At 38.3% G+C, this 12,614-nt stretch overlaps 2 long non-coding RNA genes across 2 annotated transcripts in view; one reads left to right on the top strand and one right to left on the bottom strand.

Moving 5' to 3' along the window:
* Positions 1–1,411: 1,411 nt before the first annotated feature.
* The window catches only part of LOC116692494 (uncharacterized), a 13,304-nt gene continuing 2,101 nt past the window's right edge, over positions 1,412–12,614 (bottom strand). Inside the window, exon 3 of the long non-coding RNA XR_004332711.1 lies at positions 1,412–1,464. This is a non-coding gene — a long non-coding RNA (uncharacterized LOC116692494). The remainder of the gene's footprint in view (positions 1,465–12,614) is intronic.
* The window catches only part of LOC116692491 (uncharacterized), a 651-nt gene continuing 501 nt past the window's right edge, over positions 12,465–12,614 (top strand). The window contains exon 1 of the long non-coding RNA XR_004332710.1: positions 12,465–12,582. This is a non-coding gene — a long non-coding RNA (uncharacterized LOC116692491). The remainder of the gene's footprint in view (positions 12,583–12,614) is intronic.

Here is a 12,614-nt window from a genome sequence, read left to right as displayed (position 1 = left end):
CAAAACAACGACCAAATGTTACTTTTAATTCTTTGTGACTCAGCTACAATGTCAATAACTACATTCACATGCACCCATATTCCGTTTTTTGTCTTATTCCTAAAAAGACAATATTCTGACTAAGTTATTTACATGACTAATGAAAGTTAATATTCCACTTATATTCCTGTTTACATGTAGCCATGCAAAATATAATTTTTTTTAAAGTTTTCCACTGGTGGCGGACCATCTTCAAAAGCTCGGCGTACCGATGTGTGCACATTGTCCGAACATAATATCCAAGTCTTTCATAATGTTTCAAAGTAGGTGTGTTTGTGTGTGAGGGATGCATCCCTACTACAGCCTCTTAAAACTCTTGGCTGGTTGGTTTGTGTACAACTACCATAGCAAAGCACAGAGCTGACTGTAAGCCGTAACCAGGCAACAGGCCATAAACTGGCAGTAAACCACAATAAAAACTCTGATTGAAACGCATATTCCAAATGACCTGTATACATGTCCAAAGAACGCCTCTAAAAGCCAAATAATATCAGCATATCTTAATTGGAATTTTCTAAATTCCGAAGAAGGCCTTAATCGGAATATCTAAACAGAAAATGCTGTTTACATGAGCTGTATACAATTCAGTATGTCATATCTTCAGAATAATAGAGGGATATAAACGTACTGTACTCTGTTTATCCCAAGCCTATTTTTTCCTATTGAAGATGTAAATCAATCAAAGTCACCAATACATAATCTCATTTAGTTTTAATCTGAAACAGCTAGGCACTGTGGGTTTTTAGCTAACAATATGTAAGCAGGAATAATTACTGCAATTACAGTATCTGTTTTGTACAGATGACAACAAATCAGTAACACTTTACAATAAGGTACACACAAAAGGGTAGTTACTGTTTTTGAAGGAGTAACGAATGATTAGTTACCCCTTGTCAGAAGGGTAGTTTCTCTTTTTTCCAGAAGGATAGTTACCCTTTTTTTCGGATTTTTCGTGAAAAAATTTGCTGAAGATAGAAAACGCTCTCTCAGCCTCCACAGATGTATACTACTGCTGAATTGAATGAATTTAGTGAGCCTTTATTACCGTATCTACATTACAGCATTGTCGCCTGCATCAACGTTACCTTATAATAGGGACGTTATGAGGACAGACAAATACTCCAACAAAAATAATAGAGCAAAGAAGATCACAGAGAGGTTGGTCGAATTTATTGCTCTTGACAACCAGCCCATCTCAGTAGTCTCCCATGAGAATGTCATGGGATTTACAAAATTAATAGTAATGCTTTTTAATAAAATATTAGTCTAATAAAAAGTTGGGTTACTTGCTCAAAATATATTTGAGTTTGATCAATTTCCATACTAAAGGCAAAATATCGGATCGGGACTCGAAATCGGATCGGATTTGAGGTTAAAAGATCGGATAAGGATCGGAGGCCTAAAATGCTGATCGGGACATCCCTACTTATAACCTTTTCCTTGCGTTTTTTCCCGTCTTAACATTTCCTGGAAATCGGGAAATAGTCTTGATCAGATTTCCCGGGAATCTTGTTTCCTACCTTAGAAGTAGGTTACGTTCTGCTGAAAATCACTACTCTGCTAACATACAATAACTGGCTGCTGTCCAGAGCTTTATATTTTATGGACAGACACTGCATGGGAGTGGTATCTATCTTCTTATCTAACTGCAAGAAATCAAGTCTGTGTTTTTGTTCCACATTCCTTGTTATAGTTAACAGTGGAGGTTTATTGCGACAGAGAGGACTAAGCTTTATCAGGCATTTGCTTATAGACAAAATTTGTATTTGCATCACTTCAGGTCTTGGTCTTTTCATAGGATATGTTGACAGTAAGAAAAATATAAGATGTCATTACACTTTTCCTTTAAGATCGCATTGTATTCATATTCAACGCTGTCTCTGGTAGCCAGGATAGCAGTCAATATAGTGTCAATAGTTTGGACCGAGAAAATGATGCAAACCATTACAGTCAATGTACAAACTAAAATTTAAATACATACAGGACTGTGATGTCGTATGTATTGTAAAATATCTGAAATGTGAAATAAATGAGCCTCAACTCTTCATGAGACTATTAATTGTTGGTCATTGTAGACCACTGGATTGTTTAATTCCTCTTTTGGGAAGATGAGATGACTAACAATAGAAGAAAGTTATTTTATCACTCAGATACTGAAGACAAAACAACGTCTTAGTAAACAGCAGCACCACATGCAGAGGTTCCCTTTGAGTACTGGTATCAGACATATGCAGACACATCTTTGTCTCCTGCAATCAGATACACATTTGTGAAGACCCTTTCAAGCCAAACATCACTGTGATTTTTGAAAGCTTGTCATTATGGCGGTGATAGCATGAAAACTTGATTATACATCCACACGTTTGTATTAAACATGTGTTTGAGTGCTTCGGTTTGAGTGCAGAGTCACAAATAGCAGGCAGACTTATAATGGCTGTGGCGATCACCGCTCTCAGAGAGAGAACATGAAAAGATGTTTTCACAACAACAAATGACATAAATAACACTAGGAGAGCAGTACATGGGGCAACTACAGATCCAGTTTGTGCGTGTAATCACTGTCATTATGGGAAATTTACATTTGCCTGTCAGGCTGTTTTGTAGTTCATTTCACACCAGAGTAAAACATTACTTACTACAACAGTAAGTATTCTCACCGAACTGAACTCACAAGTCCAACCAATGGAATGCAAGTACAGATGGAGATGTTGCTGCAAAGGTTTATTCCAGTCATACGCTTGAAGTTGTGATTCTTAAATCTGCACTAATCAATATTTTTATGTTAAGTGTGGATCAAATGGGTGTAATGTAAAAGGGGTCACTTGTTGTGGCCACCCATGGAGATTTATCAACTATTGTTGTAGTTCCACTGCGCTTTACAATAGCAGCGTTTTAGCCTCTATTAGCTTATTGTTTTAGATTTTCTTTCATGCAAAGAATGCTCTCAACAACTGCTTTTCCAGCAGCAGCAGGCAATTGTTTTCATCAAAAAGCTCAGATAAACCCAATGTACGCTCCCTGCCCAGCATCACACCGCAGACCGACAAATTTAGCAACCAAGTGGTGAACTAAGAGTAAGATCTTACCTAAGAACCAGATTAAGGGAGATCAAATCAGAGCTACGGTAAAAGGAGAGGGAATATCTGTTTGTTTGTAACATTTTTACCAAAACAATATCAGAATCATAAGGTGTCAGATTTTGTGTTTCAGGATGTTCTACTGCCCTCAAGTGGCCAAAAACTTACTTACGTACTGCAGCTTTAAAGGAGCAGTGTGTAGGATTTAGTGGCGTCTAGCATTGAGGATGCAGATTGCAACCAACCAAATACCCCTTCTCTCAACCTGTGTCTCTCAAGTGTTTAGTAGAAACTACGGTGGCTTTCAGGTAACACAAATCTAAAAGAGGCTTTCGTTGGTTGGTTTGTCCATTCTGTAGAAACTTGGCGCTGCAACATGGCTGACTCGGTGAAAGAGGACCCACTCCTTATGTTGATATGAAGGGCTCATTCTAAGCTAAGGGAAACACAATTCTTAGTTTCAGGTAATCATACACTATGATTACTCATTTACGCCAGCGTAAATCTGGGACGTCAGGTGGAATTTCTGGCAGCACCGGAGTAATCCCGTAAATGAAACGTTGTGTATATAGACTAACAAGTTGCTGGTGATTGTGATATTTTCTACAAAGATGTAAGTATAAACATGTTATATAAATCATCAGCACACAGCAGCAAACACTAAATATCAAGTCAGCCCCACCCTCATCTAGAACCATCATCTCCAACCATCTCATCTCCAACATGCTCCCTATTTTTATTATTTGCAACATAACATTTTTCCATGTGTAACACAGATTGTGCCTTTAATTAGATGCTCAATAACATGTAATTGAAGGTGAGAGGCCTGTTCTCACATCACATTAATTCAGAACATAATTACACTTATGGTGATAGTTTCCACATAAAGTGTATATATAGCATATAATGCATTCTGTATAATAGCTTTTTTTGTTATTGTGAAACGTCTTACTTTAGTTTTTCTCATTATTTTATTTTTTATAAGAAGTGTTTAGATATACTGCCTGTCTGAAAGACATAAGAAAAATCCTGTGCAGGTATTTTAAGGCTAAATCAAAATTGACAGAGGATGTCTTCATGTCTGTGCTTGTGTGAGAATCCCTTTGATTGACAGCAGCTGAGAGGAAAGTGGCCCCACTCCATATTATATTGATTTTAGCTCAGAAAGGCTGCTGTGTGCAGACGGAGTGATGGAGGGAGGAAACAGGAGAGAGATTGCTGATGGTGATGGTGATGGTGATGGTGATGGTGATGGTGGGTGGAGTAAAGCACCAAACACAGAGCGGTGGTCAGACTGACATGGGGAATGAAGGAGTACTGCAGGGGAACAGTCCACGAGGGAGATGTTAAATAAAATGTGTTGATGTGTTTGAATCCTATAAATGCAGCAATTTGTCATAATAACTACAGGGAAAAAAAAGTAGGATTGATATTTTCAATCCCACCTCCCACCCACAGCCTCCCACATTTGCAGTTTGATTTGATCAAAGACTGATTGGACTGAAAATTGCACCCTTTCTCACTAATCACTCTCTCAGTGATCAAAAGGTTCCAACTCCAGAAGATAGAGCACCAAGTACTGATCTTAATTTAGATTTACAAAAAAACATCTTTAGCTGACGTGTGTGTTTTATAGTATTTGTTTTGTTTTGCTGTATAGTATTTGTTTTGCTGTTGAATAGTATTTGTTTTGCTGTTTTATTATGTATAGTATTTGTTTTGCTGTTTTTAATATATGAATTCCCTGTGCGGTGTCCTTGAGTGCCAAGAAAGGCGCCTTTAAATAAAATGTATTATTATTATTATTATTATATTTTTGTATTTTTAATCTCTACTTAACCTCCAGTTTATAATTTAGCATGGAATCCAGTCTTTTTTAGTCATTTGCAAGCAAAAGCTCTGATGAACCCACTTTGCACTACATGCCAAGCACACTGACAAAGTTAAAGCCTAGCTGGCCAAGCAGCTAAAAAGCTAGATGTTTTCTACCAGAAGTTGTTTGAGACAGAAACAGAGCAGAAAGTATACATACTGATTGTGCATAACAATTTTAACCCAATAAGATGTCTAACATCTTTTGAGCTTATTGCTCCAAATGTCCAAAAAGTAATGTAGCTTTAAATGTAATAGTTTCAACTTCACATGATCTCCTTTAATGTTGCGGCCTGCATCAGTTAGTGTTTAAGTGTGTGCGCTCTTTGCAACTAGTAAGTTGTGTCTTGCTCACTATATTGAAAGACTGACTAAGGTGTATGGGAGCGATGCAAGCACACTGCAAAGCTGCTGAACTTAAGACTCAATTTGGAGTTGAGGGCTGTGGACTTGTCTCCTACACTTAAAGTCTGGTGGCTCGTCTGCAGCAACAGGGGCGCAGAGGAGCCTCTGTCTCTGTCAAGCTTTTTCACCTCCCACATTTCCTATTACACATTTATTTCTTCACCTGTTCCTGTTTTTAGCCCCACTCCCACAGCTTCTCCGTCGTGGCTCCAGTAGCACAGCAACACTTCATTAGCTTCCATCATCCCTGGCAGAAATGATCCTCCAGGTAGAGAAAAAAGTGGCAAAAAAAGATTTCCTTCTGTGTGCGGACAATTACACCAAGCAAAACCAAAAATGTGCAGTCTATATTTAACGATTCCTAAACAGGCAAAAAAAGGATGTAATATCCCCTTTGGTTTGCTCGATTTGCTGGTTTTACTGCATTTTGGTTGGATTATTGATCTCTAATGCCTTGCAGATGTGTCCTGATTGGATCTGTAAGTCTAACATTATTTGCAGTTGGGCACAAACACATTGAAATGTACATTATGTAGACACACACACACACACACAACCGATGCAGGTCGCAACATTAAAGGAGATCATATGAAGGAAGGATGAAAGCGAGCATAGCAGAGGGAGGAGTGTGATGGATCGAAGGCATGCTGAAGGAAAAGAGAAGGGCATCAGAGGGAGGGGTGGCGGGTGGGTTACCCCAGGACAATGTGTCATTATGTTGTGTATGTCACTTGATCACAAACCCCCTTATTATGTGCTGGCAATTTCTGCCTTGGCTTGTTCTCGCTATGAAAACACATTTATCTGTGCATAAAGAAATGAAAAGTCCCTGGTTCAACTCAAACACAAGATCACGCTGCTGAACCAACAAGGAGGGCTGTTTCCATTTCTGCCTGTACCATGAAATTCTTGGAAGTTGCTTTTTTTTAAATCTCAAATGCCTAAAAGTACTGAGGGCAGGAGAACAGAGTGCAGGTCTTTTTCGTCTCCGTTCAGTTTGAGTTAATTCGGCCAAAGACTGGAGCCGAGATAAACATACAAGCTACAATTCCTCTGGGTTCGCAGGGGCTGGGTTTTAATCTTTGCTCTGGCTCTCCCTATTCCATTAAAGTGAATCGGAGTAATTAGATCAATATTTTTGACCATGAATGATTCAAGAATACTGAGCCTCCACTGAAGTAGAGTTTTGGTAATCAATATGACACCAACTTCAAGGATGCGTGGGAAGCTTGTTTGAGCTGATTTCTTTGTAGAGCCAGATTGTGTTTTCATATTGAGAGAAAGCATAATGGCACAGTGTCTGTAGGTCAGTTTATAATAATACTCTGTCGATGGAGAAGTGCCAGAAAGTGTCTCTTGATGATTATGAGGATCAGATGATTGACCGGCTGCTCTTTCTACTGGAGGATGCTCACATTTACGTGGGAATACTGCGATAGATCAATAACCATAACCAGTAGTCCAGCATTCACGATACTACCATTGTATTGTTTCCTGAAGTCATAGCTGTCAAACAGGAAAAGCAATTCACATGGATGTAATTTTGACATTTTTACTGGGATGAGTGCATGCTGTGAATTAATTGTTTCTTTTCATTTTTTTAAGATTATTTTTTGGGGCATTTTAGGCCTTTATTTCCTTAAACAGATGAAGACATGAAAGGGGAGAGCGAAGGGGAATGACATGACGCAGGTTGGAGTCAAACCCTGCTCTACCAACTGAGATAACCCGGCCACAAATTTATTTTACACTTTAATTTGAGTACAAAAGAGATTGGTGGATGTGACATTCTAACCCAAACCCTGATTCTTCATATCATAGCACACCCACACACCAGTTTATTCGGTGCACTAAGCTTATATTTTGTCAATCACATTTTCTCTAGACTACACATGGGAAACACCTCTCAGTATAATGTAATTCAACTCAACAGCATCACAAACAGAACAACAACCAAGGGAAACTCCACTGACCGCATTGTGTAGATCAAAAACTATAGAGCCCGGGAGCGTGGTGTGTTAATTTGAATGTGGTGAAATTGCGGTTTTTATGGCGAGTAAACATGCATTGAAACTCTGCAGGTGTGTAGGATTTAAGATAGTACACAATGCCTTGAGAGAGACTTGCTCCTGTTTCATAAAACAAATGAATAGGGGTAATTTTAGGGGTGTATTTTACAACACAATTTGACTTGAATGCTCATTGTAAAGAAAAACTAATTGTAAGATAGATAAAAGTTCACGGTGCATGGTGCCTATGCAAAATCATCAATCTATCATTTTGGAGAATCCAGATTTGCAACAGCTAAAGAAAACAAAGAAAGATTTTTTTTTGTATGCTTTGCTATGTCTTATACCTAAACATGGTTTAATCAAAAATACATTACTCACACAAGAAAGAAACCAATTAAATCCCTGTGCCTATACAACTTGAAGGATAGACTTTTTTGCATCCCTCCTTGTTCTCTGTCCTCTGTTCTCTTCTCATTTTTCTTTCTTTCTCCCTCTACCTGTGCCCCCCCCCCTATCAGCCTATGAGGACACGCAGATGACTAGTGATGAATAGTGATTAGCAAATGGGTCAAATATGTGTGTAAGGATGTGTGTGCATGCATGCAGCTGTTAGTGCAAGACCTGCTGCCCTCCTTAGTCTCTGTCCCCGCTTTGAAGCCCCAGCATCCCTCTGGGAGGAGCCATCCTGATTCTGTCAACAACGCCGGCTCCAAACTGCTTTACAGGAAGCTCGACTCCGCCTCCAAGGAGATGAAGCACACTGGAGGAGAGAAGGGTACCCAAAGACAGAGAGGAGAAAGAGAAAGAGAAAGTGATGCAGAGGTTTGGCAAAAGAATAAAATAAAATCAAATTAAATGACAGTGTGCAAGAAAAGCCAAAAAAACATATTCTTTCTTTTTCTTTCTTTCTGCCCTGAGCTGCTCAGTGCTGCTCTGGTTTTGAGTAAACAGTGTCAGTGCGGAGCTTCACTGATAAATACATTTTGTGAGGCTCTTTTAGGTCCAAACATTTTGCTTTTAGGATAACAATGCCTTATACAGTCTTGTCTGTGAGCAGCGTTTACAGCTCAGTGGCTCTGAGTAGGGAAAGGATTTACAGCATATCATGAAATACATAACTCCACCTGGTAAGATAAGCATTTGCGTGCATATCTTTCTGTGTGTGTGTCAAGTTACGTTCATTTGTGTAGCTCTAATCACAGTGTCTAAATGAGCTTTACATGCTCACACATCCATAACAGAACACAGACGAGGAGGAAGAAGAAATAGTCCCCCAAAACATATTAAGAAAAGACATTTTTGGGATACAATTCAAAGACACAGAAGGCTGAGTGTGCTCTCTTTCATGTTATTGTGAAAAGAAATACGTTTTTTTACTGATACTATAATAAAAAATAAAATGGCTTTGTTTGAGACAAAAAAATAATATTACCAGGAAAATATGTTAAAGTTTGAACAATGAAAACACAAAACAGTCCGAAAATTAAAACAAAAGTGTGTATAATTTTGGTCAGAGTATTTCCAATTTGACCACTTTTGGAGAACTAATGTATGGCTCTGACAAAACAAAGGGATTGGTGGAATTCATTTGTTTATTCTTTTGCTTGTTTCTTTGCACAATTGCAGATTCCTTTTGGGATTGAAAGAGGAGTACAGAAATATTTTCCTTCCCAATTACAGTGAATTTACTATAAGTCTAAAAATTCATGTAGTAAGTCCAAGATAAGTGTAATAAAACTGAAAGCAGGTCTTTACCATTCCAGTACCAAGACAGGCCTCTGTGTGTGTGGGTGAGCAGTCACTTCATCATGCTCCAGGCTCTACATGCAGGACTAGTCATACTGGATTAAACCCAAGGCTCAGATATCATTAGTATCCAGTCACAGAGAAGGTTTTTGTATCAACAGCACTCACGTTACATAAGCACAGTGAAGCCTTTCCAACTGAGAGGCTCTTTGTTTTGGGTGGTAAGCTTCCTTGATTATAAGCGAATCTATTAAGTCCACATATTGATGTGTTGATCATCAGCCTAAACCAAATGCCTCAATTAAATGGTTTAGTGTTTCTCAGCGGGCCCCTTGTTACCGTAGGCAGGACAGTCATACCTTTGTTTACCTGGATTATTAAGTTTGAACAGGTATTTGGATTCTCCGGATTGCTTAAACTCTCTTTTTATTTGGAGTAGGACATCAGCTCTTGGAGCAGAGCTGCTCCACCACTGGCTGAGTTTACACAGCGATTTGCAAGATGTACAAGAGCTCGGTGATAAACCAACAAATTTATTATACTGACATTAGGATTAGCTTTGCCCAGACATGAGAAAAAAAAAGAAAAAAAAAGCTTTAAAAGTTTGTTCTGCTCACTGCGGCATTCAACAAAGCTAAACAGCTAACGGTGCTGAGCAGCTAACTGGCGACAAACATAAACTGTGTATCTAGCCAAATTTGTTGGTGAAAACAGAGAATAGAACAGAATTCAGACTGAGAACTGTCAGAGAAATTACTTATTTCTTGTACAGTTATAATACACAACAACTTAGAAATAGAAACAAGTCAGAAAGTAATATGAATGTTTTAGCTTTGCTAAGTGGCTGGCAGTTAAGCTACGCTACCTATTTTCTTTTGGCCGCCATTAAGTAGCCTGCAACTTAAGTGACCTTAATTACAAGAATCCTCCAAAAAATGTTTTGAAAACTAAACACTACCTTATAAAAGGTGACTCTGAAACCTTTTTGTACCATGTGTCTTTTTGGAGGATGGCAGTTTGGATTTCCCAGTACAACAATGGTTTCCAATGGTGACAAAGTTTCGCAGGTAGAAAAAAAGAAAAAGAATAAGAAAAAACTCCTGAAGCTTAATTAATGCTATTGCTGTTTCACTTTTGTTAAACATGTTGCAAAAACGGAACTATTTAATTAACAATAGTAATACGTACGCAGCTTCTGTTCCCTGCTAGCACGGTAAGTTTTTAAAATGTGTAGCGTGGGAGAAAGCCAAATAGCTAACGATGCTAAACTAACAAACAGAAGCTCATCAATAATTTATAGGTAAAAGGAAAGAGTTAAAGTTAAATCATGCTCTGTACGGTTATAATAAAACAACAACCTTTGTATTAATTAATAAAACAATGTTTTAGCTTTGCTAGCTGGCTGCACTTAGCAGCTAAGCTAAATTAGCTATTTTAAGTAACCATTTAAGCACATAGAATGACACATTATTACATCCCTGTCTATACAAATGTATATGGTTACATAAAAAACGCCCAACGGTGTTTGTCACACATTCAGAAATTCCTCTGTACTGTCTACATCGGACTCAAACAAAAAAAAACTGTCTACAGTGAAATTCATTTCAACATAGGGACCTGTTTCAGCTTGTTTTTGTTAAGCCTTGACTTGACTGCCAGCTTGGGTTTTTAATGACGCAGCTCAGCGTTTCCGAGCAATTTCTTAATTTCCAGGTCAGCGTCTAACAAACTCTGGCCCTTGTAAAATGTCCACCAATATTTCCCTTGGCATTGGTTGCTTCTGGCCCCTGTCACAGTCATTCACAAGTTGCCCTGTGCTGCTGTCCACAAAAGCAAACGTCAAAAATGAACCGCCCATGGTGAGTCACTGCAGCACACGGGCTCAGTTCTGTTCGGCAGAGTTGTTCCAATTCTTTTCTCCAAATCTGCTCTAAAGATAAACAGCAAAAGGACAGGTCACGTCCATAGACCCTGCTGGCATCTACAGGACTTTTCTTTCAACAGAAAGAAAGCCAGCAATTTTGAGTCCACTATCTAGTTCTTATTACACATCCATACCCTTTTCCCAGGAGATGTTCTGACATGTCCGAAAAGAACAGGTGTTATAATGTTACGAATGCTGGTTCACTGGTATAACACAGAACAGAACCATTCCCTGACAACAAGCCAATATTATGTAAATATTGATTTACCATCTGAATCATTGATATGGTTGATATTGAAAGTTCAATGCAAAATAAATGTTGAATCACCTTTTACCATTTTGATGAAACCTGACGTTATTAATGTTGATGGCAACAACATTGAAACAACATTGATCTATATTTTTGATTGATTAAGCAGTGATATTTGGTTTACCGGGTGATATTCCCAATGTGTTGAAAAGTCATTGATTTATAGTGGACCGGGAGATCATCAGGTCGTAGACCATCTCTTTCTGGATATTTCTGGACACTTGGGACCCATACGATCAGGTAAGCTTGCTTTAGTAATGTTTGATATGAATTAATTGTACCAAATCAAATACTGTTACTCGTTAACATGATGGTTAGGGCCCATCAGGCTTTTGGATTCTGCAGAAGACAACTTTTAAAAATGTTAGCTAGTGTTAGCTTGCAGTAACTTATCCTAGAATATGATACAGATCAAGTTGGAAATGATGTTTGGCAAGGAAATGATTGGACATGACTGATTTCCTATTTGTATATATATATGTATATATATATATATATATATATATATAACAGCTTTTGGATTTTGCTGAGGACAACTTTTAGAAGTAGGTCATGGTAGGTAATGCTTTCAGCTTTCAGTTTCTATGCTCCTCATATCTGGAGTAAACTCCCAGAAACCTGTAGATCTGCTGCTACTCTCAGTTCTTTTAAATCAAGGCTGAAGACCTTCCTTTTTGATGCTGCCTTTCTTTAAATGAATGCTCATATCTTTAAATTTCTTATGCTGCACTGTAACTTTTATTCTTGTGTTTTGTGTGTCTATTTTTTAACTGTCTTTTCATGTGTTTTACCGGTTTTTAATGCTTATGATTTTTAACTGTTTTTACTTGTGTTTTATCTGTTTTACTGATTTTGTGTAAAGCACTTTGAATTGCCCTGTTGCTGAAATGTGCTCTACAAATAAAGCTGCCTTGCCTTGCCTTGCCTTGCCTAATGCTAACTAACGTTTGCTAACATAAGCTATTTTTAAAAGTTGTCTTCTGCAGAATCCAAAAGCCTGATGGATACTAACCATCATGTCGACCAAGGGCATCAAGAACATCATGTTGGGCAAGGGCATCAAGTAACAGTATTTGTTTGGATGTGACTGTATTTGTTGCAGTAATGGTGTTGTTATGTGTTTGTAGAGAGGAAAATGCCAAGCGGAGAGGAAAAAAAGAGAGATCAGCTGCAGGTGGGACTGAAGCAAGTAAAAAGGTAACCGTCTTGTGTGTGTGTGTGTGCGTGTG

The sequence above is a fragment of the Etheostoma spectabile genome, chromosome 1 (genome assembly GCF_008692095.1).
Source record: "Etheostoma spectabile isolate EspeVRDwgs_2016 chromosome 1, UIUC_Espe_1.0, whole genome shotgun sequence".
In the NCBI taxonomy this organism is placed as follows: domain Eukaryota; kingdom Metazoa; phylum Chordata; class Actinopteri; order Perciformes; family Percidae; genus Etheostoma; species Etheostoma spectabile.
The sequence above is the reverse complement of the archived record's forward strand: the minus strand, read 5'-3'. Positions and strand labels throughout refer to the sequence as shown.